At 35.3% G+C, this 12,444-nt stretch overlaps 1 protein-coding gene across 16 annotated transcripts in view; it reads left to right on the forward strand.

Annotated features, from left to right (window-relative positions):
- The window catches only part of macrod2 (mono-ADP ribosylhydrolase 2), a 634,638-nt gene that overhangs the window by 345,261 nt on the left and 276,933 nt on the right, over window positions 1–12,444 (forward strand). The window lies entirely within an intron of this gene.

Below are 12,444 nucleotides of genomic sequence, written 5' to 3' on the forward strand. Positions count from 1 at the left end.
TGATAGCTTACATTAGAGAGGAAGGAGTCCAAATTAGGTTTCTGCTTCTGTACACAACGCTGCTTCCAAACAGGAGCCGGGCCTTATGTGTAGCCATTTAAACTTTTCTGTGCAAATTTCAATTCAAACAAATACGTTTAAGTAAACTCTAAAAGAAAACTGAGAGCACGCTTACTACTTTTCAAAAGCACTGCGTATACTACCGTTCAAAAGTTTGGGATTGCTAAGTTTACAAAGACTCCATTTGTTTGATTTAAAAATACAGTTATGGTAATATTGTGAAATATTATTACAATTTAAAATGACATTTTCAAATATAATTTATTCATATGAACGAATAAACATTTAATTGTAATAATATAATGTGTATACTACGGAAGAGGATTAGGGCCAAGCAATAATAAAAAATAAATCCATCTCGAGATTAAAGTTGTTAAATTTCGAGAAAAAACTCGTTAAATTTCAAGAAAAAAGTCGAGATAAAATGTTGAGAATAAAGTCATTAAATTACGAGAAAAAAGTTGTTAAATTGCGAGAACAAATTCGTTAAATTATGAGAAAAATGTCGTTAAATTTCGAGAAAAAAGTCGAGATAAAATGTTGAGAATAAACTCATTAAATTATGAGAATAAACTCATTAAATTATGAGAATAAAGTCATTAAATTACGAGAAAAAAGTCGTAATTTAACGAATTTGTTCTTGTACTTTAACGGCTTTTTTTCTCATAATTTAATGAGTTTATTCTCAACATTTTATCTCGACTTTTTTCTCGAAATTTAACGACATTTTTCTCATAATTTAACGAATTTGTTTTCGTAATTTAACGACCTTTTTCTCGTAATTTAATGACTTTATTCTCAACATTTTATCTCTACTTTTTTCTTGAAATTTAATGCGTTTTTTCTCGTAATTTAATGAGTTTATTCTCAACATTTTATTTCGACTTTTTTCTCGAAATTTAACAACTTTAATCTTGAGATGGTTTTATTTTTTTTATTATTGCTTGGCCCTAATCCTCTTCCGTAATATACACATACACACAAGTTACATTTAATTATTTTTAATTAATTATTTTGTATTTAATTAAATAATTAAACATCATTTATCTCACCTTGTCTTTCACATTGTCTTTCATCTCTCTCTCTCTCACTGAGCTCATCATTCTGGGATTGTCTTCTCTGTGAAGCAAATTAGGCTGCCCTAGAATTTGGTGCACAGAAGAGATGTTAGATGGCTGCATAAATAACTCGCGTACCTTTTAAAACGGTCTTCACGTTGAGAGCGCATCTATGGCAGCTTAATATTGGAGCAGAGCAATTCACTTTAACAGAATAAGTTGAGTGTCATGTGAGTATGAAGAAGGTCACCTTCAAACCAGTTCAATATTCCTATCCTGCTATTCAAATCGCCATCCCCGCAAGTCACGATAGCATCCCGTTCAAAGTAGATGAGGCAGGCCTGGGCTTATTTTCGAAGGGTACTTGTCAGCTAGGGAACAAGTCGGAGAGCAGCTTAATCCAGGGGACATTTCCATAAGTAAATAGCTCAAAAGTGACAGAATGTGCTATAAATGAACTCGGAAGAAGCGTGGCCTATCAACCAACAGGACAAAGATGATGGGAGAGAAATGGGACATGTAGGGGCATGCTGGGTAGTTCGGTGCTGGGTGACAATGATGAATGTCTGCACCTAAATATAACTGATTTTTATGTTGTTCACTCATTTACATATTGTTTGTTTAGTTGCCTGTTTGTCCATCTGTCTCTCTTCATTCATTTTTAAGAATCAGGCATGTATTGTTCAGTTGCGCTTTTTGCTGGACCTTTACAATTCATTTTTTATGAATCTATCTATCTATCTATCTATCTATCTATCTATCTATCTATCTATCTATCTATCTATCTATCTATCTATCTATCTATCTATCTATCTATCTATCTATCTATCTATCTATCTATCTATCTATCTATCTATCTATCTATCTATATCTGTCTGTCTGTCTGTCTGTCTGTCTGTCTGTTTGTCTTTTTTCTTTCTTTCTTTCTTTCTTAACCCATATGCGACTCATATCTATTTTCCCCATGACAGTGTGAACAGTATAAACCACATGGAATCTGATCTTTTCAATTTGTGTCACTTCCATATGTGGTACTAAATCCGATACAGGTCAGATGTTTTGTAATGTGAACACAGTGTGAACAGTCATATCGGAATTCATGCGATTTTGACGTCACTCGAGATCATGATTCTGCGCTCATGGGAGTCTATTCAAAGATTTTACATACCCAGCGTTATCAAGACATTTGCGAAAGGTAGTCATTAGAAGGGCAGTGATGTACACTCTAAAAAATGCTGGGTTAAAAACAACCCAAGTTGGGTTGAAAATTGACAAACCCAGCAATTGGGTTGTTTTAACCCAGCAGTAGGGTTAAATGTTTGCCCAACCTGCTGGGTAGTTTTATTTAACTCAACTATTGTTTAAAAATTACTGTATTGCTTAATTAAAATGAACCCAAAGTATGTTGGAAATGAACATTTATTAATGTTCAATGAATAATTATTAAACAATAAACATTTATTAAATTGCTTATTAATAAATTTATATTAATAAACTGTTAAACTTAAATTTATATTAATAAAATATTAAAGCTTATTAATAAACATTCACCTTTTGTCTATTATTGTTGCCTCTAATTGCATCTGGTTTTTAATTTCCCAACTATTTTGGGTTCATTTTAAACTAGCCATATAGCAATTTTTAAACAATAGTTGGTTTAAATAAAACTACCCAGCAGGTTGGGCAAACATTTAACCCAACCGCTTGGTTAAAACAACCCAATCGCTGGGTTTGTCCATTTTCAACCCAACTTGGGTTGTTTTTAACCCAGCATTTATTAGAGTGTATCAGAACTCGTAAGTATTACAAAGACAGCTCTATAAGACAAGCAAAACACGAGGGCTTCTATCATAAAAGATTCAAAACTCTGCTCTCTTTTGTCACATCGTTGTCTTTATTTAATTGCCTGCGCATAATTTCGCTAGCTTCCACGGCAGATCAAATAAACATGTTATCGCTTACTTTAATGCCCTTTGTGTTTACTTCCGTATGACAGCATGCTGTGTGTTGCCAAGTCTGCAATTTTCCCGCAGAATTGGGTTTCTTTTTCACTGTTGCCGTGGGTTGTTTTGCAACTCCGTGGGTTGAAGTGACCAGACTAACACGATATTTAACCCCTGGAATGCGATTTTTACTGGAATACCTCACGGAATGTGATTGGGCTAGCTTTGAGAAGCAATTGAGTGGATTTTGTGGTTTGTACTGTACTTTTGCGCATGCAGGTCAGTTCAGAACCATGATCTGGTCACACTGGAAATCTGATATTGGCCACATATAAAACAACAATGTGATCAGCTATACAAAACAATTTCTTTTCGGAAATTGAGCATTAAGGCTCGCGGTGTGAGCGTAGCCTAATATACCTGTCTGTCTGTGATTACTAATCCATATATTAATCCATCACTCTATCTATCATTCTATCAACCTCATCACATCTTCTGCATTCTCTGTTCTGTCTACAGGGTCTACAAAACACTTGTCCCATCTTTCTGGCTGGCCTCTTGTGTTGTTTTACTGAAACTACAAGCACCATAGCAGGGTGGTAACCTTGCATGGAATGCCACACCATCTTTTACTGCTAAATAGACACTTCTCTCAAACATAGCCAAGAATCGTCTGGATGTCAGCCACAACGAGTAAAATCTCCAAACACTTTACTACTCACACCAGCCACAGCCATCTTCCTCTTAAACATAAACACATGCCAGTGTTTCTCTCACATCAACATCTTATTCAACTTCCTATTTTTCCTCTTTATCCTTTTTTTTCTCTCTTTTTTGGCTTCTGTTTTATTTGTTGTCTTGTTAGCCTTATTTTACCAATGAGCCCATTTCCTTGTATGGTACTAAATTGTAGTTGTAGCCTTGATGAAGCCTATAAAATTGGCAGCTTAGTTCATATGTGTTTTACTGGCAGTAAAATGATGTTTACCATGTTTGAGAATAGGGAACAACCTCCAATGTCCAATGTCACTGTTAATGAGAATGGTGTCTCCTCTTTCCCAAACCAGAATTTTATGTCTTTGATGAATTGTTGCCATTATACTGCGCTTACTGTTGCTTTTGCCAAACAGGATGGATCGCTTATGCTAATATCTTGTGTTGTCTTGGATTTTTATTGGTCCCTTTCTTATTTTAGTTAGCTTGAAATTGAGCAAGGCTATTAGGTACTGGCTATGTCATCAAAGTTACTTTTTTAGCCTATTGTTCATTCTTAATTTAGGTGCCTTATTTGCTAGTTAAACTCATGGTGTGTTAAATACTGTGTAAAGGGTAAGAAACTGGGGCTGTTCATAGTTTCTGAGACATTTTTTAATTTAATGAAATTTTCAATTTGGAAACTTTAATCTGTTCAACCTGATATTAATTATACCCTCACTAATGAGTGCGACATAAAGAAAATGGGTGTATCTAAATTCCCTTCTTTATGCAACTGTTACGCCAGGCAATAATGCGTATGTCTAATCAGAGGGTAAAATTACAGTTGCAGGGTGGCGTCTTTAGCAAACACTCTACTTTAATTGAACATATAATCAGAAATTCATGAAAGAGTACAACCTGGGGATTACATCAAGGGCTAAAAATATAGTGTCCTTGTAGAATTGTTTTCGGACTGAGTCATAATAAAAGTATATGGAACTACTGTCAAAATATTTGCAATAAAGTAATATAGAAAACATTAAGGATGTAAACACTTAACTTTTTCACAAGATGTAATACGTAAGATTAGGGGGAAATCTGAAACAGCTCGTTTGGAGAGACTGTTTATGATTTATGAGGGTTATAAAAGAAGGCGTGGATGAATTGTTACCATTATAGGCTAGTTGTTTACAAACACCGTGAACACACATCTGTGTTTAAACACCTTATAAAAGTAAATTTTGCATAATAGGTCCCCTTTAATTTGTTTTTTGATACCTCTAAAAGTAAAATGTTTTCATTTCTCTGGATACAATCAGTTTATTGTGGCCATTTGACATATACTTTTTTTTATTATTATTTAAATGAGTCTAAACTTCTTTTTATTAGTAATAATTGTAATAACTAATTATTACTATTAGTATTATTTATGGTGAAAATTTGATATTTCAGTGATGCTTTATTTACTACTACTTCTACTACTACTAATAATAATTTCATATATACATAAATATAACATCACCAAAATATCAAAAGACATCCAGAATAAAAATCTAAATAATTTGCACATTATTTTTTTATTTTAAAATAAATGATAAAACGGTTACATCAATACAGCATCAATATCAAATGTAGCAATAGTTCTAGACGGATCTGCCCTAGCGACTGTAGCAGATTCAGATTGTAATTCCTTTCTTTCCTTTTTTTTTTTTTCTTCTTTTTTTCACCGAGTTTAATTTATGGACTTCCATGAGTGTTTAGCCCCTTTCAACTTTTCTGTTGATTTTGTTTAGCTGCCTGCCAGGTGATGGAGTTGAGCTCCTGTGCTTATGACAGATTGGAGGAAAGAAGGAGAATAGGGAAAGGGGTGAGTTGCCATGGAGAGGACTGTCCCATATATAGAGATGAATCCTCTCCACCAGGCCCGCTGCGTTAACACGGCCACAACCGGACCCATAAATTACCCCTCCAGGCGTTTTATGGGCCCTGGTGAAACCTTCTTGGCTCCCTCCTCTGTTCACATCTACAGCTGAAGAGATAAATCATCTCTCTTGCTCTCTCCATCTCCCCAAAGATGCTTACTCTCGCCACTCTTTCCACCGTTCCTTACTTGCCGATGCGGTTCAAGTCCAGAGAAGGGTAAACATTGGAAAAACACAGAGCTTAGCTGGTCAGCTGCATCCGTTGGAGGAGGTAGACAGGGTTGTTATGATGCTCCTGGGACGGCAGAGCTGGATTAAACAGGTGTGGGCAAGACTTGAAGGATGATAAAGGCCCATTGCTGAGTCCCACAGCCCCTGAAGAACAGTAGCCATTAGGGGCTCTGAGGTCGGCAAGGTTGGTTGACAAAGCATCCTCCGAACGTGCTGTTTGTAAAGGACTCTTCTGGATGTATACCATGTGTACTTGGTGAGAGAGAGAGAGAGAGAGAGCTTTAGGAATAGGTCCAGTTCTACATCACTGGATCTTTGAAGGTGTTTGTTAAAATGTTGCTCCACATGTTAACACTTTTAGTAGGGTTAGTTAGATAGGGTTAGGGTTAGTTTACCCTACAAAGAAAAATTGTCACTTATGTTTTGGTAAACCTATATGATTTTCTTTCTCCAATGGAACAGAAAATAAAACAGCAGAATATTCATCTTTGCCATACAACAATCAAGGGCTGTCAAGTTCCAACAAGGACCAAAATATATTATATTATATTATATTATATTATATTATATATATTATATATATTATATTATATATATATTATATTATATTATATTATATTATATTATATTATATTATATTATATTATATTATATTATATTATATTATATTATATTATATTATATTATATTATATTATATTATATTATATTATAAATCTTTTAGGACTTTTGAAGCCATTGGTCATTTGTGGAAAAGAGAACATCTGAAATTCTGCAAAAACTTCCCCTTTTGTGTTCCAAAGCGGAAAGAAGGTCATTCATTGTTAGTATTACACATTAAATGATGACTTGTCATTTTTGGGTGACTGTGGACTTGATCCAAAAAGAGCCATGGAAAAATCCAGCTGTTTCCCCTCCCATTTTCCACATCATCCTTGTCCAAAATCATCAGTCCAAATTTCGAGGAGACATTTTGGCGGGAAGTAGATTTAAGAGGGGGAACTAATCAGCCAGACATAATTGTTCAATGTTATTTTATGCTCTAAATACCACCCCCTCACCTTCATCATTTTCATTATATCTCTGCACAAAGAATTCAGTTCACATTTCATGGTATAACCATTGTGATAAATTTTGTTTTAGCCTATTTTGTGCTTCAATTGGAAAGTATAATCTGTGGTCTACTCCGGTAATTGTTATACATGTTCCGTCGTGCTCCATGCTCCAGGACTTGCAGGGCTCAGGGGGCTTTTCTTTGGCCTATTGTTATATCCCTTAATAAGGATTTTTTTGCTTGCTTCATATATTTTGTGAATTGTGTGGAAGTGAATAGCAAGGTTAGAGATTAATGAGAGATAGAAACTATTTCTCACATCTGTAAGTTCTGCTGCTATTCCTGGGCTGTAGAAAGATTTCTGCAGAGGAGGAGAGCACCTCTAAATGAGAATTAATTTTTTTTTGTCTTTGATTTTAATCTCAGGAGGTTTTTTTTAATACTTATTACGAGCAACATTAACAGTATCCCAGCTTATACTACTAAGTATTGGGAAGAATTATATAATGAAACAATGCAATTCTCCCATTATGTATTGCGTTGGTTCCAAGAGCTGACTTTGACTATTCCATAATAATAAAGTACATTGATTCTTTTCAAATTCTAGCCTATACATCCCTTAAAACCATGTCCATGTACTTAAAGGGTTAGTTCACCTAAAAGTGAAAATTCTGTCATTAATTACTCACCCTCTTGTTGTTCCAAGCCCGTAAGACCGTCGTTCATCTTCAAAACACAAATTAAGATATTTTTGATGAAATCCAAGATGTTTCTCAACCACCCATAGACAGCAACGTCATTGCAACTTTCAAGACCCAGAAAGGTAGTAAAGACATTAAAAAAAGTCCATGTGACTACAGTGGTTCAACCTTAATGTTGTAAAGCAACGAGAATGCTTTGTGTGTAAAAAAACAAACAAAGATATCAACTTTAATAACGACATAGTAAACACAATACAGTGCTTCTGGATTCTACGTCAGAACTCCGTTTCAGTTTTGGTTGAACAAAGGTCTGACAGGTTTGGAACGACATGAGGGTGAGTGATTAATGACGTAAAACTCATTTTTGGGTGAACTTCTCCTTTAAGGATTTCTCATAGAAGATACTAAAAAAAAGTAAGTGAGATGTATTGCAGTGGACACATATGTGTGTCATCATTAAGGACTAAATAACAGAAAAAAAACTCATATAATGGAGAAGCAAAGAGCTTTTGAAAGAGGGCAAATTAGGGGCCTGTTTACTTTGTGTCTGATAAAATGCAAAAGCAATCAGCAACTGTGCACAGAGCGCACGCCTCAGTCATGAGAGCTGCTGGTGTTGTTTGATGAGGGTGACCTTGTTCCTCTCTCTACTTAGGCACATGAGATATCAGCTATTACACTTCTCACAGGTCAAAAAAAAATATTATTAAAAAAAATCCCTCATTATGAAAAGCTTTGAAACTTGGCCTATTTGTTTGTTCATTTTTAAAGTTGAAATATGCAGCATGACTTTCTATATAATAAATGGTGTGATATATAAATACATTTATGAATAAATAAATATATTTTCTTTCTTTTTCTTTTTTGAACATATTTTTTCTTTCTTTTTACTTTTTTTGATCCATATTTGATATAGGTCTTACTTGCTGTGGTACAGTATGACCTACTTGAGACAAATTATCCCCCAAAATTTTGTTTGGCTGGCTTAAAATATTATGCTATAATTACTGTGATATTATTATTTTTATTTTTTTATAGATTTTTATTTATTTATTTAAATATTTATTTTTAGTCACAACAACAACCTACTTTCCCTAAATTAACCAAAATTTTGTTTGAGTTGAGACAATGTGGTTGATACAAATTACTTAAATCTTAAATGCTAAAAGTTAATATTCATATTAACTTTTAAAGGTGCCCTAGAACTTTTTTTTTAAAGATGTAATATAAGTCTAAGGTGTCCCCTGAATTTGTCTGTGAAGTTTCAGCTCAAAATACCCCATAGATTTTTTTTAATTCATTTTTTTAACTGCCTATTTTGGGGCATAATTAGAAATGAGCCGATTCAGGGTGTGTGGCCCTTTAAATCTGGTGCTCCACGCCCCAAGAGCTCGCGCTTGCCTTAAACAGCATAAACAAAAGTTCAAACAGCTAATGTAACCCTCAAAATGGATCTTTACAAAGTGTTCGTCATGCAGCATGTCTAATCGCATAAGTACAGTGTTTATTTTGATGTTTACATTGATTCTGAATGAGTTTGAGGCTATGCTCCGTGGCTAACGGCTAATGCTACACTGTGGGAGAGATTTATAAAGAATGAAGTTGTGTTTATGCATTATACAGACTGCAAGTGTTTAAAAATGAAAATAGCGACGGCTCTTGTCTCCGTGAATACAGTAAGAAACGATGGTAACTTTAACCACATTTAACAGTACATTAACAACATGCTAACGAAACATTTAGAAAGACAGTTTACAAATATCACTAAAAATATCATGTTATCATGAACCATGTCAGTTATTATTGCTCCATCTGCCATTTTTTGCTATTGTCCTTGCTTGCTTACCTAGTCTGATGATTCAGCTGTGCACAGATCCAGACGTTACTGGCTGCCCTTGTCTAATGCCTTTCATAATGTTGAGAACATGAGCTGGCATATGCAAATATTGGGGCGTACACCCCGACTGTTACGTCCATGTACTGAACTCTTGTTATTTAACTATGCCGAGGTAAATTCAATTTTTGAATCTAGGGCACCTTTAATTTAATAATAATATTATAATTAATATTTATTTGTACAGTATGAAAGATACATTCATTTTAATTGTTTAATTTGATTTTTTTTTCCTTCCTAAACGTGGTCAAGATTCAGTAGATGAAGCTGAAAATCTGTTTGAAACCATCCCATAGTCTCAGTGCATTCATTGAAGTCAAAGTTAGATTTGTCAATGTTTATAATACATTTTTGACATGTTACTTTTGTATTTGATGCATTAATTGATAGACAAGGAAAACATTTTGTGATAAAAATGAAAGAAATAAGCAGTTTTGTACTCCAGACTGGATGATCTGTTTCTGTGTAATGAGACTTTGGTATAATAGTATCATTGTTCTGTGCGTGTCTAGCAGTTTTTATTAAGACAGTTTGATAACTATAATTCTGCAGCTTTAGATCTGATGGATACTGACAGTTCAAGGCCTGTGTCAGAGTCTGATTATTGGATGACGGAGATGGAACCAGATACAGTGTCTTTGTGATGGAGGCCACATTTTCAGAGTTGATAGCACTGTAATCCCATAATGGAATCATTATCAGGTTGAGGCTCTCTGGAGAAAGTCTTTTAAAAGGTTTCAAAAGGTGAAATGAGGAACCAGCTGCTTTCCACCTTGAAATTCCACACCCCCTGCGATGCCAGGTAATGTAACGTTTCACAAATAATGCAAGCTTCAACCAACAAAACCAAAGGAAACATTTGCCTAAATATGGTTACCTTCAGAATATAGAGTTTTTTAGCTTGTGGACTTTTTTTCTGATTTGCATGCAGAATCCGTCCGACAGTTTTAAGCAAAGTTGTGCTCACAGCCGTCACGCTCTGCCTGTGCTTATAACCATGGATGGTTGAGTGCCGGGGAAAAGGAAAGGAACAGTTGTTAGTTTATAATAGGTGGTGTGCATCGGCTGAGGAATGTGTATTAAAATCGGGTTTGACATTCACTTTACTGCATGTCCAGACTGGTAGCGGGAAGCATTAGTCTCTAGTAATGCCTTGGCAGCGCCGTGCCCACGGCTTGCCTCTGAAATGTGTGGCATTAGTTTCCCATCGCTCTGTGCGCAGCACTGGTTATCATAATAGTCACATCCCTATACGGACCACATGTGTATGTTTGCAAAATTGTCCATTACCGTCCCTGAAATACACAAAGGTAAGGAGTGTTTTGCTGTTCGGAAGCTTTTAAAAGCAGAAACTTTAACTCCGTCAGGCCACTCTTTACGAAATCAGCATTCAAATTACAGGCTCATTAACAAGAAAAATGGTACTCAATAAAACCAGTCACACTGCAAAATAAACTTCAATTAAACAACCTTATTTTCCCCATTAGAGAGGTTTGCTGCCTTTAGGGTCTAGAGAAGATAACTCTGCTGCTCTCTCTCCATCTGCTGTGGCGAATGAGGCCCCTGTCTCAGACAAACACATTAGCTGGCATCTGTTTGGGGCATCAGCCTTTTTGGTTGAGTGGAAGCCCGGAACAGGTAGAGGGGCTGTAGGGTTCCCACGGTCAGGGAAAAACCTGGAAATGGGAGCTGAAAATCCCTGTATTTTTCCAATGCCGTGTTGGTTTTGGTAGGCAATGGGAGCGTGACTCTGCCTTAGCCTGGAAGTATTGGGGAATTTTAAAATTTGGATTTGCAGACCTGGAAAAGTCATTGAAATCTTGGAAATCTAAAATCTTGTAATGGAAAGACTTCCTGTAACTCAAATTTCTGTGGGGAATGTTAAATTTACCAGTTATACACTAAAATATTAAATCAGATTAATAAAATGATTAATAAAAATTCTCAACCTGTACTCACGAACGACTGCAAAAGTCATGGAAATTCATTGTTCAAAAGGTGTAGGTGCTGGGGTTAAACAGAATGGGATTTTGAATTAAATAGTAACGGTTTAAGTAATATTTGCATGTAGCAAAAATGCACTGTGAATATCCAGGGTAAAAATATGTGCAAAAATGATCATGTTAAATGCATAGGGCATTATATTTTAACATTATGTACATCTTGTTTTTAACATAATTCCCTCAATTTTCAGCCAACTTCAATAGCTCTGTTTGACAAGAAACAGTTGTGGCACTCAGGTGAGAATAACAGCAGTTTGAGCTGACGGCACTAGCTGTGACTCAGAGCCCGTCATGTGAGAAACGGCTCTGCACGGGTTTGTGTGTACATACTTAGAGGGTGAATTGAAGGATTAATGTTGCCACACACCGGATACACACGTCTGCTCTCAGCTGTCACTTAACCTCTCCGCCTCAAGTGTGAGACATGGACCCATAGTTTCAGCATCAATGCAAGTCCCCTGTATTGATTTTGAACAGATGGTATTGTATTCTCTCTCTCTCTCTCTCTCTCTCTCTCTCTCTCTCTCATCATATATAAAATCTCTCCCTACAACATTGTCATTTGAAAGACTAAACACAAACACCCAGCATTCCTTTTGATAGAGAGGTTTTGTTAGCTTGCTGGTTAAGCACTGATCCACTGTTTAACTATTATTAGTGGTATTTGCTAAGACAAACATCACTATTACTAATTGGAACAAATCCTTAAATTCAACTAAGTTGTGTACTGTAACTCATTCTGCACTGTATGTACTAAAGACATGAATGATACTTTAATTTGCACACTGATTAGACTTTCACCTGGCAGATGTTAAAAGATTTAAATTAAATATTTAAGATTTAAATTAAAAATTGATTTGAATTTAGAAAATGGGGCTGCAAG

Source organism: Megalobrama amblycephala, linkage group LG10 (assembly GCF_018812025.1).
Source record: "Megalobrama amblycephala isolate DHTTF-2021 linkage group LG10, ASM1881202v1, whole genome shotgun sequence".
Classification (NCBI taxonomy): Eukaryota; Metazoa; Chordata; class Actinopteri; order Cypriniformes; family Xenocyprididae; genus Megalobrama; species Megalobrama amblycephala.